General features: G+C 46.8%; 1 protein-coding gene across 1 annotated transcript in view; it reads right to left on the bottom strand.

Moving 5' to 3' along the window:
- The window catches only part of EEIG1 (estrogen-induced osteoclastogenesis regulator 1), a 63,251-nt gene extending 46,237 nt beyond the window's left edge, over window positions 1–17,014 (bottom strand). Inside the window, exon 1 of the mRNA XM_088464662.1 lies at window positions 16,876–17,014. The gene's annotated coding sequence lies outside the window, so the exon portion shown is untranslated. The remainder of the gene's footprint in view (window positions 1–16,875) is intronic.
- Window positions 17,015–22,146: the final 5,132 nt, after the last annotated feature.

Genomic DNA, 22,146 nt, shown 5'->3' on the forward strand with positions numbered 1-22,146 from the left:
AGAGACGTCAGCCCTGTACCCAGATCTAGTGCTGCTCTGCAGAGTCTACATTACAGCTTGCTGCATAGAAAAACCATTAGCAACCCTGATCTGTATGCCTGCTAATACCCAACACCCCCTGCAGGAAGGATCACTCACCGATTTACCATTAGAAAAGACACTGATCTCCCAAATTATCAAACTCGGGGACTGCCGGCAGCAGAGCTGTATTCAGCTTATAACATATATATGTTTGAATTAAACACAAAGATAAACGTATGGCTCTAATGCTGCGGGACTACAAGTCCCAGCATACATCCATGCTGGTATTTGTAGTTCCACTGCAGCTAGAAAGGCAGCTTGCGTCTGATGTGCAGGGTACGAGTATTGCATGAACACTCGCGGCACCTAGACAGCTATTAAACCTTATTCCGCACCCAAAAACAAAAATAAAAGGCCCTTGTATTTACGCCTGGCCGCAGTCTGCACACCACGATCACCATCTCTATTTCAAGTCTTGGAACTTCTGCCACCTCCCGCAATTCCCAGTCGCCCGCTGTTCTATTGTTCCCCATTCTTTTCACATTTTCGGGAACTATACAGATAACACAATAGGAGCCCACATACACTAACCTAATGCTGTAACTGGTTCATCAGTGCTAATCTTACTGCCGGTATAGGCTGCCGGGCCAATATAGACAAGTATGGCGTGTAACAGATCCGAAGCATGGATATCGCTGACGTGCTAATTAATAAAGTGATCTTCCTGTACTGTATCTCTCTCATGGCTGATTGCACTACAGTCACTGCAAATTCATTATAAAAACAGGGTCCCATAAAATAAAGGAAACATCTATACAGAGATCTGCCTGCCTGCTAGCCTGCTGGGGGACAGATAAATAATCAGTAAAGGTAATTTTTTGACCAGCAGGTAATAATAATAATAATAATAATAATATCAATCGAAAGTAAGTTTTTGTTATTTTTGCAAAAAAATTCCAAAACCTTGCCAAACATAACGGAGGTTGCACCCGTCACTGGAAACAGATTTCAGACACAAAATTATGTTTTCATGTTTGTTTTTCAATAACCACAAAATTTTTAAGGAAAAAGAAAACAATTTGTCAGGTTACATAATGACTTTTATTGGTTCAAAGAAACATAATAAAAGTATTCTCACCAGTTACTTCATTTTGCTTTAATGGTTCACACAGGTCAAAGATCAGAAAAGATAAACTACATCAATAGGGTAATATATCTTGGACAACGTAAAGCTGCCAGCTTTTCTATGCAGAGGATAAAACCAGAACATCTTCAGCCACATTTACAATTAATGATGGTCACTTAAACCTCCATTTTTAAAATGATGGTATTAAAACTGATGGAAAGTATGCAGAACAGAGCCAAAAACTGCTTAATCAAATTCATTATTTTCCCCGAACAGTAGACATAGGGGGCGATTCCATTGTTAGTCCCTGTAGCGGCATGCGCCGGATGCCCGACAGCGCAACTCAATTGTTGCTCAATATGGGCGGGTACAGCCGCGGGAGCATACATTTTAGCTCGCAGCCCCTGGGGCTGGAGCTGAAATGTGAGATAAAATCGGCACTTTGGGCGCCCCCAAAGCAGGACTTTAGACGGGTTTAGCCATTTTACGCGGCTAAACCCTGTCTGTTTGGGCGCGACATGCGCGATATGCATGGCCGCCCCAACAAAATTGAATATCGCACCCTGATCTCCCATCACTTTAGACAGGAGAACTGTTTCAACGCACCCTCCCTTCCATATAAAAAGTGACGGGAGATCGTGGGCGATATTCAATTGTTTTTAGGCGCCAATGCCGTTTTTGCCCCAAAATAGACCAGGTTTAGTCATGTAAAACAGCTAAACCCAACTAAAGTCCTGGTTAGAGTGCCCAAACAGCGGTTTAGGTGCCCAAAACCAGGATTTTTCGCACATTTCTGCTCACCACCACAGGAGGGTGCTAGCAGAAATGTGTCCACCCGCGGTATTCACGCCCGAACGGAGCAACGATTGAAGTGATTCATTGGGCGCCCATTACTCACAGTGCGGGATGAAAACAATTGAGATTCGCCCCTGATGACTCCATCCACTGTATGAACATTCACTGGCCAAAAACACTGTGCCCCTGGTGATCTGGTCATTCGGCACAAGCAACAAGAAACCGGATGGGTGGCAGAATGGGTCAAATGACCAGATTGTCAGAATTATTCAGTGTTCCGAGCTGTGGATATGACAATACGATGGGCATAAACTATGCAATTAAATGAGCGATCCATCTAATATCGGCGGATCGCCCAGATAATTGTACTGTGCATGCGCGCGACCGATCTGAAAATATTGATTGGTTGGACGTGTCTAATCGGCGAACATGTCCATCGGATGCGATATTTTGAAGACGGAGAGCTGAATTATACATTGTGGGCAGTTTGGCTATTTTAGTCGATGTCTAAGAGCCCTTTCATAAGCGCAGTAAACACACAGATTTAGATTGGATTTTGTGTTTATAAATACACATGAATAATGTGCGAATAGGTCCGTTCACATATTTAAGGCAATAAGCACATTTTGTTTATTCTGACTTGGCAAGTATCGAAATATTACTTTCGCAAGTACGCATGTTAACAGACCTGTATTCTATATTCCATTAGTCATTACGTGGGAATGTTTACATGTTCTAACTAATGTGTATCCTAACAAACTGCTAATATTAACCTTTATTTATATAGTGACAACATACTATGCAGTGCTTTGCAATATATATACATTCACTTCCAGTCTCTGTCCCAGTGGATCAATGGAGGACACCCACCCAAACACGGGGAGAACATACAATCTCCACACAGATGGTGTCCTGGCTGGACTAGAACATAGCACTGAGAGACAACACTGTAAAACAACCAATAAGCATTTTGTCAGAATACACGCACTTATGCACATTTGAATGGGCTCTAAGACCTTGATGGGCAAGGCAAAACGCTCAAGAGAACCCCTGGTAAGTATCATTCAATAGTCCTGACTAATCCACTAATTTTATTTTAAAAGGCAGCACAGGCAAAATATGACTATGAATTTGGAGTCCTGTGAACAAACATAATTGTATGTGGTATAGGATAAACAACGCTCCCTGTTCTATACTGTCCTTAGAACCCACCAGATAGGAAGAGTTCCACTGCACTTTATGAATTGTGTTAATGTCGGTCAGGCTGATGCTACACTGTATCTATGACCCACCCCCAGCCTTACCACCATGACCAGTCCGAGCCACCCTCATGGGACCAAATAGACCAACGATTCATTCATTCAGAACCAGAAGTATGCTTGGCCAGCTATAGATTCATAGGCAATTTTAGTATATGCTGCAGACAGGGTTGCATAAAATTGGATTTAAAAAAATAAAATAAAAATTATATATCTATATATATATCTATATATATATATATATATATATATCTATCTCAAAAACAAATTTATTTGATTTAAATAGGATTTTTTATTTTTATTTTATTTTAAATAAACGTTTAAAAAATGTAAAACGTTTACTTAAAAAAAAAAAAAAAAAAAAAAAAAAAAATTTCATGAAAAATCCTATTTAAATCCAAAAAAAAAAATCTTATTTAAATCAAATAAATCCGTGTTTGTTTGGTTTTGTTTTGTAAATCCGATTTTTTTTTTATGCAACCCTGGCTGCAGATTACTTTTTATTTTAATAGATTTTTACAATAAAGCAGTCATTCATTTCTTTTTTTATTACTATACAAAGGGACTAAAAAATTTAATAGCCAACATACCAAAATATTAAGGTCCTTTTGACTGAGTGATGATGGATTACCATATTGTATCTGAAACAGGGTTTTATATAAAAAGGGATGACAGACTGTAGGGATCACCTTCTCTAAATGATGCTCCCTACTTGGGACAGGTGCAGGGTTTCAGTGTCACCGCTGGCTCATAAGCCATTATGTGTCATCTAGCCCCGCTGCACTAAATGGCCACTATCCTTTTCAAAGTCCTACCGCTGATCCCTGCCTAAAGCGGGGATTAGTGCATAAAGAAGGGAGGGTGTATGGTTACTTTAGCAAAATTCAAAGCTGTTGCAATCTGCAATGCACTGTAAGGACCTCTACTGCCTCCGAAGGAGTTTAGGGAACTTTTAAAAATACATCTGTCCTCTGCATGTAGTGGGGGCAGCCATTTTGTTGGATGAACCAGCGCCTCATGAATATTATTATTATTATTATCCTTTATTTATATGGCGCCACAAGGGTTCCGCAGCGCCTTACAAAGTACAAAAACAAATGAGCACACAAGACAACAGTTATTAACAGTACAGACAATGCAGGACAAGCACATGATTTATAAACAATGCTGCATAACACCTAAATAAGCAGCAGGGTGTCAGTAAGCAGTTTTAGGCACCATTGTAAATGAAAGTAAAAGTAAGGCAAGAAGAAGCACGTGAGGGAAGAGGGCCCTGCTTGTGAGAGCTTACATTCTATGGGGAGGGTCAGACAAACAGGGGTGACACAGATGGGCTAGATAGTGAGGAAGGAGCATAGAGTAGTGGGTTAGGATGAGCGCTGGAAAGCATTGAGGAAGAAATGGGTCTTGAGGGCCCAGTTGAAGATTAAAAGCCAGGAAGCCAAGTGATGGAGGAATTTTGCAGGAGCAGTGGTGTCAGAGGGGTAAACCCAGGGTTTGGTGATGGCTAGGAGAATCAAGGCATTACAGATGAAGTGCTCATGAACAGGGACCAGTTTATTATAGACAAAACTGGCTTTCCAGAAGGAACAGGAGAGAGGGATAGAGTTAAGAGGCGAGAGGAGAATGAGATTATTAGGGTTGATGTAGTGTGGAGGTGATATTGATCTAGAGAAGGGGGATAAGGAGTGTGGGGTTATGTGGCTGGCTTCTGAATGAGGAAGGGTGACAGCAGGTGATGGGTAAGGTGGAGGTTTAGTGTGGTGTGGGGGGGGGAGAAGGATAAGTATCTTGGAGAAAAGAGGGTTTAGTGGTGGTGCAGCAGGACCATGGTGAAACAGTAGTGAATAATACTGCCTCATGAATATTTGGTCATTAATGTGACACAATTATGCCACTGGTTCCTGAAGAATTGACAACGTGCACTTGTATGAATATTGATGCCGCCCTCAAAATAGCTGCTTTCACTTGCATAAAGGTGATTTTAGCTAATGCTATTTTTATGGTGGAGGATTACATGGTTTAGTAACTAAATATTGAATAGAATAGCCATGAATAAGAAATGTCTCAGTCTGCCCCATAAAACAAACTGAAAAATTACAGGGAGTGACTGCAGCATTGCCCTGGCTCCTTGTGACTGACTGACATCTTATTTTATCTCATGTCAAGGACTGCAGTGTTCTGCAGACTGATCTATTGTGTCTGTAAATACCACAAATCAACATTTTTCCAGACTATAGCCAAGGCTGGTAAAACATCAGAGGATAATCAGTTAGCATAAGAGTCTACTTACTCAGCCCTCAAATAGGCAAAACACAATTATACTCAATATAACCTCTTCTTGTCTAAAGGTACGTGCACACTTACCGATATATTGGACGACTGAACGATATTCATTATATCAGCCAGTGTGTACGCTAAAACGATGAATGATAACAACGAACGACCAATGATGCGCGCTCCCGCAGATCGTTGGTCATTGACGTTCATCGCCCGAAGATGCAGGCCAACCTGACGATATTGTCAGGTTGTTGCATGTTCGAGGATGAGGGAGGGTGACCGGCACTGACCGATATCGTTCATGATATCGTTCAGTGTGTGCGCTCAATGTCGTTGAGCACACCCCTGCAGGGGACACACTAGACGACATCACTCATGGAGCGAATAGTCTAGTGTGTACGCACCTTAAAGGACATTAAATACATGTTTGTTTGTTTGTTTTTTATTATATTATAGCAAGTGGAGAGCCAGGGGTTGTGGATTCACTAAAACTTCTAAAAAAAAGGAAAAGTGGAAGTATTGCTGTTGCCTCTAGCAACCAATCAGATTATAGCTATTATTTATACAGTACACTCTAGAAAATTACAGCTAGAATCTGATTGGTTGGGCATGGACTCACTTCTACTTTTCCTTATAAAAGTGTAAAGCAAATCTGGTGTAACTACCTTCTTTTAGGCCATCTGAAGCAGCCATTTTGTGGACGGAACCAATATTACATTCACTAATAACTAGCGTCGGGGAACCTCTGCTAAGTCACTAGCTCCTAGCGAACTGAGAAGCTAAGCACTGGCGCAGCACAAAATAAAAAATGGCTGCCTCCGCTTGATGTTTGTGTTAGTTAACAAGCATATCTGCTACGGTTTCCCTTTATTGGCTATACCCTTTTTAATTAAAACACAAATTAAAAGTGGAATAATGTGTGGTAGGGCAGCCTTCTGATACAAACCGTGTCATGTTCACATTACCCGCAGTCAAATGACCTGGCAGGGAGAACAAGCTTGTAAAAACAGATATGAAAATGATTTGGTTTTTGAAAGTGAAACCCTTATGTTGGGATCGGGTGACAATGATTCAGGAGAGATGTCACAGTGACAGTATGTCAGTATGTGACACCCACACTGTGTGACTCTGTCTCTCTCACACAGACATCTCAATGAACGTTCCCATGAGTTGCTGGAACTCAGTCGGGGATTTTGTGACATCTCCGCAAACTATGACATAGATGGGTTATATATCCGGTCCTGCCGGGAATTAAATGTTCTTAAAAGTAACGTGCTTCATTCATGGAGATCTCAAGTCTCCATTCAGATATACAGATGGGACTGCAACCCATCGTATACTGGGAAAGTGGCTATCAGTTAGCAGAGCATGCTTGGGCTTGTGGTACCACAAAACCTGGTGCACTACAGATTGTCCAGGCATGATTTTTTAGGGTTCTGCCCTTTTAAATAATTTAAATGGTGCAATGCTTTTACAGGTCTCATTCTCCGCTGTTAAAGGAGATGACAATATAACCCATGTTGAATATTTGACATATGGACGGCCACTGATAGCTCTATCATCAATTGTCAATGGGCCTGATTCAGAGCCGAACGCTCTGACCAGAGCGCTCGCTCTGAATCAGTGCCCTCCTCCATGAAATGGACGGCCTCCTGGCCGCTCGCATAGCTGTGGGTGACCACCCACAGCATATGCGAGCGTCCATGATGCGTTAGGGTCTCACTGCCGCAAGCCCTGGAGTGATTTTGGCTCTATCAGAGCCAAAATCACTCCCACTGACATCACTACTGATGTCAGTGGGGCCGGCTTCAGACGGTAGGCTTTCACATGGGAATGCCTCCGTCTGGCAGGCACGCCCCCGGCACGCCCACCAAAGGGGGCGTGCTGTCAATCAACATCGACAGCACGCCCCCTTTGGGGCAAGACCTGGAGCGATGGAGAGCCCGTCGCTCGCCGGGTCTCGTGCATGCGCACGACGGAGCTCCCTCCATCGTGCGCATGCGCAGTGGGGGAACATAAACCCGCTTGCGAGCGTCCTGCGCTCGCGAGCGGGTCTGAATGACCCCCAATGTTCAATGGTTTTAAACTATCAACAGCAAACCATCGATAGTTTAGCTCTTGATGGCTGGGTGCTGCCTATGCGCAAATCAGGAAGCCGAAATCCCTCAATACCGGGCTACCACCACTGATGGTGCCGCATCTGTGATCATCGATAGCAAAAACACTTGCCATATGTCACAGACTATCGATAGTTACAAATCCATAGTTAGACCATCCCTAATTTCACTTTTACATGTGGACCAACACTTATGTTCTATAATAGCTATACGATGTGTTTTTCAAAATGTTCTTTACAATCTATTTATTTTTTCCAACAAAGGGTGGGGTGGAGGATCATTTTTATTATACAAGTATAGCCCCATACACACTGCATGATTTGTGTATTGAGCGATGCTGGCAAGGGCAGGCCCGGCAGGGTTGCCGGCATCGGTAAGTGCATATACTCTTGCCGATGCCGGCAACAACGAATGACGACGGAGGGGCGAGGAGCGGGTCGTGCTGCATTCGGCGGCATGGTATCGTTAACGATATCCCCAGATTGAGCTGCATGTACAGACGATTGTGGATATCGTTAGCGACCCGCGAGAGCGTGCATCGTTCATCGCTTAGTGCATACACACTGGATGATTTGAACGATGTATCGATCAAAGATGTCGTCATCGCTCATATCGTTCGCAAATGTCGTCCAGTGTGTACGGGGCTCATCATAGATCTGACCTATGACCCAAGCTGCCCACGTGGTGACTGACATCCTTCCTAGAATGTCACTTTCCAATGTAGCATAATCCAAATCATTGCAGAGACACACAATTGCGAGCAATTTGTACTTAAACCATGAATTACAGATCTTCGTTAAACAAAAGTCAGGAAGTACAAATGTACAGCTACCACTAGACGGCAGGCAGCGTATTCTTTGGAATACAATTTCCAGGCATAATTCGCTATGAATCTATCCCTGTCAAACACAACGGGGAACATTTATAGAAACTGCGCCATAGTTAAATTATACCAAAATCAGCAAAGAAATAACAAGACTGTGAACTCTACATCTATAAACACTGCACTGACGTTTTTACTAACAATCCCCTCCAATTGGCATCTTGTGTAAGTTCTTTGCCAGGTCTGACCTAGGGTGGAACAAGTGCCTTATAATAATCTCTTTCTCGTAACCTCTGTTTGCACATTAATATGTATAGATTTATTTATTGGAATCTGCTAATACATGTCTATTCTGCATAGTTATTTGTAAAGGTGCATACACACACAACAATTTTGTAAATTAACGATTTTATTCAACGATTTTCGTTCATTTTTTCAAGGGAAAAATGAACGAAAATAGTTTACTAAAAGTGCTCATTTACTAAATGTAATGAATGATTTTTTTGAACTACAAACGATTTTTGCATATTCCCTTCATGAAAATCATTGAGTTGGTCAGTCTGACTGAACTACAAACGTGAACGATAATCGTTCATCGTTTTAACTTAGAAAGTGAACAATTTTTTTCAACGATGATCGATATCGGTTATCGATAATCGTTCAAAAAAATCGTTATGGGTGTATGCACCTTAAGTGTGTTTTTGTTACTCTATCAGTGAGTGACACTGGGAAACACTCAATTATAATACACACACCCTAAGCAAAGCCAATTAGGATTGCATGCAAAGAGTAAGTAGAAATGTTACCACCGGGGGCAAGAAGGACATTTTATATCTCCCTAAACTGTAACCAAATCAACCTTAAACATTCATTCCCTGCACCCACCGCAGATTATCACCCTGGGCAGCGGCCAATCTCACACAGCCATAATTTAGGCCCTGCCTGTACGTATTGTGTAGTCTCCCTAACAACATTGTTACTTATACACAGAAGGTGAACACATGACCCCCAGTGATTGCAATCAATGGCTATAGTTCAGGTATTACAGTCATTAAATAAACCTATAAAAGTCCACTTAGAGCACAAACATTGACTACGGCCATTAATGACTCAAGTGTGCCAGTATCTCCCAGCTTGAGCACAGTCATTCACTATACACTCGCTAGTGATTACAGTGTGCTCAGTAACAGACTATGGGGCCTATTCATCAACACTAAAATAACGTTTTTAAGGACATTTTCCTTAATTACCATTATTTTAGTAATCATGAAGACACTTAACACAGGAGATATCTCTGATATCTCCTGGTTAAGTCCGCCTGCGTTAATTTCCACACTCCCCATATAAAAATTAGGTTATTCATCAAATTCCGAAAATTATGTATTTTTGGAATTTGATGGTGTTACTATATGCCACTCTGAGGTGGCATACAGCGGGTGACACTTACCTGCTGTCAGGTGGGCAGGTCCTCTGCCAGCTCCCCCCCCTTCACTTCTCAGGCTCCGTATGCTGTGCTGACACTGTACAACACTTTACTGTGTTCTCCCGGCAGAACACAGTAAAGTTTAGACAAAAAATAAAAATAAAAACATTTTGTTATTTTTTTCTAAACTTTACTGTGTTCTGCCAGGAGAACACAGGGCCTGATTTAGAGTTGGGAATAGAGAGAGATATCTCTCTCAACTGATCATCTTGGTGAAACCACGCTGCACTGCAGGTGGGGCAGATTTAAAATGTGCAGAGAGATTTAGATTTGGGAGGGGGGTGTCCAAACTGACATCTAAAGTGCAGTGTAATAATAAAGCTGTGCAGTATTTGTGAGCTACATGCAAAAGCAGCCAGTATTTACCCCACATGCAAAAGAATGTAGGTATTTACACCCCTTGCATTGCAACATGGTTTGCCCAGGTACACGGTTAAGTGCTATCTCTCTCTATTTCCAACTCTGAATCAGGCCCACAGTGTAGGCACAGCAGACGGAGCCTGAAGCGGCTGCAGCGGCTAGGTAAGTGGGGGACAGGGGGCAAGTGAGGACAGTATTACCGCAGCTGTAATCAGTGCTGCACATGCACCGCTTTTGTGAGCGTAACGGCACATGCGCAGCACTGATTACAGCTGCGGTAAGCAGGCCGCTGAGAGCTGCGGCGGGCCCGGGTAATAGGGGGCGTGGCCTAATCGCGGGATGCGTGGCCACGCCCCCTTCCCGAAAAAAAAAATTGCAACGCGCTGGGGAGGGGGGCGCTCTGGGCCCCCTCAACCCTGCTTAAAGCCAGGGGGGCGCGATCAGTGTGATCGCTCCTCCCCACAGGTATAGGAGACTGCTCGTGGCTGCTGCTCAGCAGCCACGAGCAGTCTCCACTGCAGCTCAGCACACAGCGTGTGAGGGAGGGGGAGCGGCGCCGGACCCGGGCCCCCTGCCGGGCCCCTCAGGAAGCCAGGGCCCCGGTAATCTGTACCCGCTCCCCCCCCCTCTCGGCGCCCCTGGCGGTAAGGTAGAGTAGGGAGGGAAAATAATCTACTTCCCAAAAAGCTGTCATCGCAAAAATGACAGCTTTTCGGAATAGATACTTAAGGAGAGGAGGAATGAAGAATTCCTCCAGTAGTTAGGTAGAACTTCATGCGAGTTCTAAACCCAATTACCACCAGAGAATTTTTAGTTATGATGAATAGGCCCCTATGAGGCTAATAAAGATATGAACAAAAGTCTGTTTTGCAGACGTACCTTGCTTGTAAGGGGCAAAACTGGGTAGTAACAATGCATATGCACGTAGGCTAAGTCATCGATGCCGTGGTGTGACTCGGTATCGCCGAGCGTCTTTCCGTGCGACTTTTTACAATTTAAATGAATCTTATTCGCAAAGCGATGTGAATAGGAAGCACAAGCAGCTTTTGCTGAGTAAAAGGATATGCGGCATGCCTGTAATCTGTGTGCGACTGTGGTTACATCTGCATGTGAAATGCTACGTTACAGCGTCAGCGACTGTGATACGGTAACGTAGCATTTCCCAATGCAGATACGCCCGCAGTCACACACAGAATATAGGCATGCCGTGTATCATGTAATCAGCAAAAGCTGCTTGTGCATCGCTTTTTGAACAAGATGCATTTGAAGGTAAAAAGTTGCACGGAAACACACTCGGCGATACCGAGTTGCATGGCGCTTACGCGTTATGTTTAATGCGACTTGTAGCACACGGAGGTAAGATAGATATATACAAATTAGTGACCCAGTGTGCACAGGACAGGACTATATACCTGCACCTGCCAGCTAGTGCACATACACTCACTATATAGCCATTAGTGACCCCAGTGTGCACAGGACAGGATTATATACCCGCACCTGCCAGCTAGTGCACATACACTCACTATATAGCCATTAGTGACCCCAGTGTGCACAGGACAGGACTATATACCCGCACCTGCCAGCTAGTGCACATACACTCACTATATAGCCATTAGTGACCCCAGTGTGCACAGGACAGGACTATATACCCGCACCTGCCAGCTAGTGCACATACACTCACTATATAGCCATTAGTGACCCCAGTGTGCACAGGACAGGACTATATACCCGCACCTGCCAGCTAGTGCACATACACTCACTATATAGCCATTAGTGACCCCAGTGTGCACAGGACAGGACTATATACCCGCACCTGCCAGCTAGTGCACATACACTCACTATATAGCCATTAGTGACCCCAGTGTGCACAGGACAGGACTATATACCCGCACCTGCCAGCTAGTGCACATACACTCACTATATAGCCATTAGTGACCCCAGTGTGCACAGGACAGGACTATATACCCGCACCTGCCAGCTAGTGCACATACACTCACTATATAGCCATTAGTGACCCCAGTGTGCACAGGACAGGACTATATACCCGCACCTGCCAGCTAGTGCACATACACTCACTATATAGCCATTAGTGACCCCAGTGTGCACAGGACAGGACTATATACCCGCACCTGCCAGCTAGTGCACATACACTCACTATATAGCCATTAGTGACCCCAGTGTGCACAGGACAGGACTATATACCCGCACCTGCCAGCTAGTGCACATACACTCACTATATAGCCATTAGTGACCCCAGTGTGCACAGGACAGGACTATATACCCGCACCTGCCAGCTAGTGCACATACACTCACTATATAGCCATTAGTGACCCCAGTGTGCACAGGACAGGACTATATACCCGCACCTGCCAGCTAGTGCACATACACTCACTATATAGCCATTAGTGACCCCAGTGTGCACAGGACAGGACTATATACCCGCACCTGCCAGCTAGTGCACATACACTCACTATATAGCCATTAGTGACCCCAGTGTGCACAGGACAGGACTATATACCCGCACCTGCCAGCTAGTGCACATACACTCACTATATAGCCATTAGTGACCCCAGTGTGCACAGGACAGGACTATATACCCGCACCTGCCAGCTAGTGCACATACACTCACTATATAGCCATTAGTGACCCCAGTGTGCACAGGACAGGACTATATACCCGCACCTGCCAGCTAGTGCACATACACTCACTATATAGCCATTAGTGACCCCAGTGTGCACAGGACAGGACTATATACCCGCACCTGCCAGCTAGTGCACATACACTCACTATATAGCCATTAGTGACCCCAGTGTGCACAGGACAGGACTATATACCCGCACCTGCCAGCTAGTGCACATACACTCACTATATAGCCATTAGTGACCCCAGTGTGCACAGGACAGGACTATATACCCGCACCTGCCAGCTAGTGCACATACACTCACTATATAGCCATTAGTGACCCCAGTGTGCACAGGACAGGACTATATACCCGCACCTGCCAGCTAGTGCACATACACTCACTATATAGCCATTAGTGACCCCAGTGTGCACAGGACAGGACTATATACCCGCACCTGCCAGCTAGTGCACATACACTCACTATATAGCCATTAGTGACCCCAGTGTGCACAGGACAGGACTATATACCCGCACCTGCCAGCTAGTGCACATACACTCACTATATAGCCATTAGTGACCCCAGTGTGCACAGGACAGGACTATATACCCGCACCTGCCAGCTAGTGCACATACACTCACTATATAGCCATTAGTGACCCCAGTGTGCACAGGACAGGACTATATACCCGCACCTGCCAGCTAGTGCACATACACTCACTATATAGCCATTAGTGACCCCAGTGTGCACAGGACAGGACTATATACCTGCACCTGCCAGCTAGTGCACATACACTCACTATATAGCCATTAGTGACCCCAGTGTGCACAGGACAGGACTATATACCTGCACCTGCCAGCTAGTGCACATACACTCACTATATAGCCATTAGTGACCCCAGTGTGCACAGGACAGGACTATATATCCGCACCTGCCAGCTAGTGCACATACACTCACTATATAGCCATTAGTGACCCCAGTGTGCACAGGACATGACTATATACCCGCACCTGCCAGCTAGTGCACATACACTCACTATATAGCCATTAGTGACCCCAGTGTGCACAGGACAGGACTATATACCCGCACCTGCCAGCTAGTGCACATACACTCACTATATAGCCATTAGTGACCCCAGTGTGCACAGGACAGGACTATATACCCGCACCTGCCAGCTAGTGCACATACACTCACTATATAGCCATTAGTGACCCCAGTGTGCACAGGACAGAACTATATACCCGCACCTGCCAGCTAGTGCACATACACTCACTATATAGCCATTAGTGACCCCAGTGTGCACAGGACAGGACTATATACCTGCACCTGCCAGCTAGTGCACATACACTCACTATATAGCCATTAGTGACCCCAGTGTGCACAGGACAGGACTATATACCCGCACCTGCCAGCTAGTGCACATACACTCACTATATAGCCATTAGTGACCCCAGTGTGCACAGGACAGGACTATATACCCGCACCTGCCAGCTAGTGCACATACACTCACTATATAGCCATTAGTGACCCCAGTGTGCACAGGACAGGACTATATACCCGCACCTGCCAGCTAGTGCACATACACTCACTATATAGCCATTAGTGACCCCAGTGTGCACAGGACAGGACTATATACCCGCACCTGCCAGCTAGTGCACATACACTCACTATATAGCCATTAGTGACCCCAGTGTGCACAGGACAGGACTATATACCCGCACCTGCCAGCTAGTGCACATACACTCACTATATAGCCATTAGTGACCCCAGTGTGCACAGGACAGGACTATATACCCGCACCTGCCAGCTAGTGCACATACACTCACTATATAGCCATTAGTGACCCCAGTGTGCACAGGACAGGACTATATACCTGCACCTGCCAGCTAGTGCACATACACTCACTATATAGCCATTAGTGACCCCAGTGTGCACAGGACAGGACTATATACCCGCACCTGCCAGCTAGTGCACATACACTCACTATATAGCCATTAGTGACCCCAGTGTGCACAGGACAGGACTATATACCCGCACCTGCCAGCTAGTGCACATACACTCACTATATAGCCATTAGTGACCCCAGTGTGCACAGGACAGGACTATATACCCGCACCTGCCAGCTAGTGCACATACACTCACTATATAGCCATTAGTGACCCCAGTGTGCACAGGACAGGACTATATACCCGCACCTGCCAGCTAGTGCACATACACTCACTATATAGCCATTAGTGACCCCAGTGTGCACAGGACAGGACTATATACCCGCACCTGCCAGCTAGTGCACATACACTCACTATATAGCCATTAGTGACCCCAGTGTGCACAGGACAGAACTATATACCTGCACCTGCCAGCTAGTGCACATACACTCACTATATAGCCATTAGTGACCCCAGTGTGCACAGGACAGGACTATATACCTGCACCTGCCAGCTAGTGCACATACACTCACTATATAGCCATTAGTGACCCCAGTGTGCACAGGACAGGACTATATACCCGCACCTGCCAGCTAGTGCACATACACTCACTATATAGCCATTAGTGACCCCAGTGTGCACAGGACAGGACTATATACCCGCACCTGCCAGCTAGTGCACATACACTCACTATATAGCCATTAGTGACCCCAGTGTGCACAGGACAGGACTATATACCCGCACCTGCCAGCTAGTGCACATACACTCACTATATAGCCATTAGTGACCCCAGTGTGCACAGGACAGGACTATATACCCGCACCTGCCAGCTAGTGCACATACACTCACTATATAGCCATTAGTGACCCCAGTGTGCACAGGACAGGACTATATACCCGCACCTGCCAGCTAGTGCACATACACTCACTATATAGCCATTAGTGACCCCAGTGTGCACAGGACAGGACTATATACCTGCACCTGCCAGCTAGTGCACATACACTCACTATATAGCCATTAGTGACCCCAGTGTGCACAGGACAGGACTATATACCCGCACCTGCCAGCTAGTGCACATACACTCACTATATAGCCATTAGTGACCCCAGTGTGCACAGGACAGGACTATATACCCGCACCTGCCAGCTAGTGCACATACACTCACTATATAGCCATTAGTGACCCCAGTGTGCACAGGACAGGACTATATACCCGCACCTGCCAGCTAGTGCACATACACTCACTATATAGCCATTAGTGACCCCAGTGTGCACAGGACAGGACTATATACCCGCACCTGCCAGCTAGTGCACATACACTCACTATATAGCCATTAGTGACCCCAGTGTGCACAGGACAGGACTATATACCCGCACCTGCCAGCTAGTGCACATACACTCACTATATAGCCATTAGTGACCCCAGTGTGCACAGGACAGGACTATATACCTGCACCTGCCAGCTAGTGCACATACACTCACTATATAGCCATTAGTGACCCCAGTGTGCACAGGACAGGACTATATACCCGCACCTGCCAGCTAGTGCACATACACTCACTATATAGCCATTAGTGACCCCAGTGTGCACAGGACAGGACTATATACCCGCACCTGCCAGCTAGTGCACATACACTCACTATATAGCCATTAGTGACCCCAGTGTGCACAGGACAGGACTATATACCCGCACCTGCCAGCTAGTGCACATACACTCACTATATAGCCATTAGTGACCCCAGTGTGCACAGGACAGGACTATATACCCGCACCTGCCAGCTAGTGCACATACACTCACTATATAGCCATTAGTGACCCCAGTGTGCACAGGACAGGACTATATACCCGCACCTGCCAGCTAGTGCACAGACACTCATTGTATACCTGTCAGTGACTACAATATGTGCAGGAGGTATAGGCATCATCATGTAACTGCACCTTCCACTCCAAGCTGCTGCATGCACACAGCGCACAGCCTGAGCCACTCACTGCCAACCCGCCAAGGAATGCAGAGTCCCAGCATGATGATATTGTACCTGCAGTGACAAGTGACAGAGCTGCACCTACCTTGTTATCTCAATCCCAGACGCCGCCTTCTGTTCTGAGTGACCACAGACCTGACAATCCCGTTACGCTATGTGCGTTAGAAGCGCCACGGGACCATCCGCTGTCAGCACAGTAGTGAGCCTCCTTCCTACGTAATATACGTAATTGCCGCCAACTGTTCACCTTCTAGAATAGCAGCTCTACGCTGAAATGATAGAATCTGTGACGCAGCCGTAGGATGCACGCAGTGATTGGCGGCATGCACAAATTGGCGCTAGACCATTGGCTGGTAACAAGGGGCATGGATTTGATTGGCCAGAAATTGATACGTGAGTCCTGTGATTGGAGGACATATGAGTTGATTAGCTGATGCTGAGTTTGGGCCTCAGATACAGGAGGCAGCACTGGAGTCTCAGGGTCTATTTACTAAGCAGTGTTAGGAGACAGACACAAACAGCCTGTGAGATGACAGTTGAGATCTGATTGGCTGGCACCTTATCACTTTTCACTCTGTCTCCTAACACTGCTTAGTAAATAGACCCCTCAGCTTCAGAGGTGCTGGCAGCAATTCATATTACAAACAATGGAGTTAATGTAAATAAAAATAGAACTCAATTATAGTGCAACTTCCAAAAGTCACCAAACTACAGTTTTTACAGTGAGAGCCTGTTCCCAAAATTTTATAAATAATGAAGTATTTGTCACATCTGCTCCAGCTCTAAAAAATGTCTGTTACCTATTTACATGAAACTTGTCATCTGCCAGGCCAGCCAAAGACTCGCAGTGCACCGTGCAGATGCACCTTGGCGGAAGCTGTGTGCGCGTCCGATTCTCTAGCCGTAAACTGGTAACTAGGATGCTACTGGAACTTGCGAATACACGATAGAGATCTGTTTCGTGGCAATGAAGCAGGGACACCTGTTTCTGGCAGATCTTTTACATGGGATGGGTCCGGCGGTCAGAACTCTGATGTCGGCATCCCGATAGGGTTAGGATACCGACACCTGTCGGTAAGTACCCTAACCCTGTATCTAACCTCTCCCACTAATGCCTAAACCTAACCTCCCCATCCCGCACCCTAAAGCTAACCCTCCCCACCCCTTAGTGCCTAACCTTCCCCCTAGTACCTAACGCTAACCCTCCTCCTAACCCCGCTACTTACCTTTGGGATTCGCAGTCAGGATGCCAGCGCCGGGATTCTGACAGGTGTTGGGGTTCCTGCATCGGCATTCTGACCGCCGGAATCCCCGCAGTCAAAATATTGAGTGCATCCCCTTTTACGTCCAGCGCGGGGCTGGTGTAAGAGACATTGGTAATAATGACGGCTGCAGAGGCAAAAACACTGGGCGGTGCGACTATACGCAGTTATGCATATACTCGCGTTAGAATAAGGTAGTGAACCTGGCTGCCGTCCGTGTTGCATCCGGCTCAGCCCAAGTGGGAGTGATTCAGGGGTGGACGCAGTTCGCAGCTGCTATTGCATCTTTATGCTGACGCTGCAGTTATATGGGCGCCCTATTCAGATGCCCCCGGATGCAGTGCAAATCCACCGATGTGCATACAAAGACGCACTATCGGACATTGCACCTGCCTATGGCATACGCAGAATGTCCAAGTGACCAACTGTGGTCTGCCCAGACAGCACCTCGTATACCGTTCTTATATAAACCTCCCCAGCAGCAAGTGTTTGGGAAACTACTTCAAATGTTGGCAATAATGACAAGCTCACCTTGGCCCGTCCTTTTAGGGACAATAGAGTCGTAATGACAGTGAAGCATGTTGTTCTATGTCTCCTTACTTGGGTTGGTAATATGCATACTCTCTGTACCTCCCAAACCGATTCTTTATACAGAGTTGGAATTCTCTTTTTCTGATTTTGCCACCTCTCCAAATCAAAACAGCCTAGGCTGATTCTGTTGACCGGAATCAAAGACATTACTGTAACCGCATGCCTCCCAACCCTCCAGATGTCAGGGGGCTCTGTTCTGCTGTCTTGATTGGTACTGCATTGTCCCAATATGCCTGAGAGTCGGCCCGACTTTAGGGGTTTATTTATCAAGTGTGGAAAACTAAACCAGTGGAGAAGTTGCCCATAGCAACCAATCAGTTCCTACCTATTATTTTACAGACTGTACTTGATAAATGCTACTTGAAAGCTGATTGGTTGCTATGGGCAACTTCTCCACTGGTTCACTTCTCCACACTTTTCACTGCTTGATAAATAGACATCCATTCCCGGGGGCTGTCGGAGAGGAGCCGCTTCTCCCTGGTTCGGGGGCGGGACCAAGCTATCGCCATCATTAGGTCCCGCCCCTTTACATGAAAACCCAGCTATTTGCGGGTCCGTGAGGAGAGGGCGTGGCTAAATGATGCGTTACTCGTCATTTAGCCCCGCCCCATTCATAAGGACCTGCAAATTTCTCAGAAAATCTCTCCGTCCAACCCACTTCATGGCGAAGTGGGCGGGATGCGCGAGAATTTCCCTTCTCTTTAAGGGGTGTGAAAAATCAGGAGCCTTCTGAGACTCTCGGGAGAGTAGGAAAGTATGGAGTCGGGAGGTGTGAACCTTTCACACCATACTCGCCGACTTTCTGGCTTGCTCAGTAAGGGGGGGGGGCGAGGAGCAGATGGCAGCCAACTCCAGGAGACTTGCGTACTCTTCCGGGCGGCCGAGAGCCACACGATTTTCGGGAGCCTCCCATAGAGTAGGCCAGTATTTCACGCTTCTCATCATCACAGAGCGGTAGTACACTGGCGCGTGCAGCATAGAAAGGGTTGTAGGAGGTTATCTAGAAAGGGATGAAGGGCATCCTAGGCCATGCCTGGTCAACCTGTGGCTCTCCAGCTGTTGTGAAACTACACATCCCAGCATGCCCTGCCACAGTTTGAGAGCCACAGGTTGACCAGGCCTGGCCTAGGCCTTTTTAGTGCTAGACACGCCCCCTCTGTGATAAAGACACTCCCTCTCCTGGATATCGCCCCGCCCATGGTCCCGATCAGCTTACCCCGCAATGTTGGTAAGCATGTAACTGTAACCTCACCCCATATTACTGCAATAGGAAATTAACTGGTAAAAACAGAAAAAATTGTTAAGGTGGCCATACACGGCACGATATACGTGCTGATCCGTCGGATCGGCACGATATAGGTGCTATATCGTGCCGTATATGGGCACGATATCGTGCCGTATATGGGCACGATATCGTACCTGATATCGTGCTGCGCGCTCCCACGGGGTCGTACATCGCATCCCCAGGTCTTCCTGCAAAACCATCTGACCTGGGATGCGATGTACGATCCCATTCAAATAGTGGAGGGGGGAGCCGTCATATCGTGCGGTCTGCGGTGACCGCACGAATGCCGGCAGTGACAGCACGATCCATCTGCCGACGGATCGGCAGTCGCACTGCACGGTGCATCGCACCGTGTATGGCCAGCATTACAATGTGAAAGGATGCATTGATTGCAGATGTGTACATTTGTTATGATAGAGTGACATGTATATATCACACCATGATAAAAGGCTTTTCACCGCTTTTTAAATAGACCCCTTAATATTTTATTCCAAGCAGACTCATTTAGGAAAAGATAGTTACTTACGTATGTTACTGAGAATGCTGCTACTGCTGAATCTATAATTGTATTAATATTGTACCAGCGACGGATGCAACGCTCTTAGATGAGGGGGGCTACCGCCGCCGCCGAGGTGGAGAGAAGAGAAAAAAACACTCACCGGCTACATGCTGGTTCCCGGCGCCTGCACAATCGATCTGACAGGCACTGGAACTGGCGCATACGCACTAGCGGCGGGGAGCTGCACAGACGCATATCACCGGCTTCCATAGGGCTATATCGTCTACAGCCCCTAGGAGCCGGTTAGGGCTGGCGGAAAGGCAGAGTAGGAGGTGACTCCTCCCCCTGAGACTGCTTGTTGTGTATGTGACTGGCAGGCAGAGCTTCCAATGGGAAGCCACCGCCAGTCACAGTGTAGCCAGTCACAGACACGGACTGCACTGACTACATTGAGGTGGCGGATTTTACTGGGGGGGGGGCTGCAGCCCCTAGGTAAAATCCGCCATTTGTAACTGCATGCTGTTGCTAAGCATTATTAATAAATATCATCTTCACATTGCACTAAGGGCCGCAGCTGCGATACTGTACGCCGCTGTTGTGCGAATATGTGCAGATGACGCAGACACTAAGGATTATATTGAGACGCCCACCTGGGGCTTTGCAAATCCAAGCATCTGCGTACAGATTCTCCTCCGCTTTGGTCGCAGAGCATTCCATTATCGCTGTTCTAAGTAACCCTGCGTGGGAACTAAGACGCCAGAGCCATTTTCACAGCATACAGGATCGCAGGCGCAGGCTGGTGACACGCCTCCCAAAAAAGGTCACAACATATCTGCCATACTTGTCGCCACTCGGTCAATCACACCGAGAATACAAAGCAGCCCTTTTATCGATGCAGAGGGTAACGCCAGAAAAACCCTATAGAAGCCATGGGGCTTCTTACCGCACACCGCTCCCGACGCTTCGCCGCCGCCCCGCCGTCGCCCTGCGCTGGCCTCTATTCACCTGCTCTCCATGGTTGCTGGCCCGCGCTCCTCCTGGGTCCTCCTCCTCCTAATCTTCCGGGTGCAGGGAGGAGGCGGAGCAGCCCAGGACTTCCTGCCCAGGTCACCAGCAGGAAGTTCCCGGGGCTTGGAAGGGGCGGAGACAGAGACCCCCCTCACCCGGCATTGGCTGCTTCGCAAAGGGCGGCTCTTATCACAAGAGCTGTCCTTTGCGATACTAATTGCATATGTTAGTACATATGCAATTAGTAAGGTTGCGATGACTGGCGAAATGGTCAACGCAACCTTAGTACATCCCGGCCTGAGCCTTTAATTTACATGTCCATTTAATAAACGTGCCAAGTTTTCTGGTATGTGTGTGAATCATCATCAGTTATATTGAGACTGGCTTGGGTCTCCCGAGATCACCTGGTAGAACTGGCCAAGATCTGCAACCCCCATTGACAGGACACGTTTCAGGTAGAGGAGATGTGTTTGTGAAGAGGTGAGATTAACTTGACCATTTACCATCCCCCCCCCCCTCCAGTTATGCTGCCAGTGCAGGGGCTACACTAGTAACGGCTTAGCTCTGCCCATCTCCGTTCTGGCGAATGGCATCTTGCTCAGCAAACCTATACGCGCTAGCAGACGTCTAGGCACATTTACGCAAACTGAGGCGGGTCCAAAGCTCACACCCATGACCTTCTCTCTCCGGATGACCAGGAGAGGTCAGGCG

This window comes from Taudactylus pleione, unplaced genomic scaffold, assembly GCF_031769625.1.
Source record: "Taudactylus pleione unplaced genomic scaffold, aTauple2 ptg000003l, whole genome shotgun sequence".
Classification (NCBI taxonomy): Eukaryota; Metazoa; Chordata; class Amphibia; order Anura; family Myobatrachidae; genus Taudactylus; species Taudactylus pleione.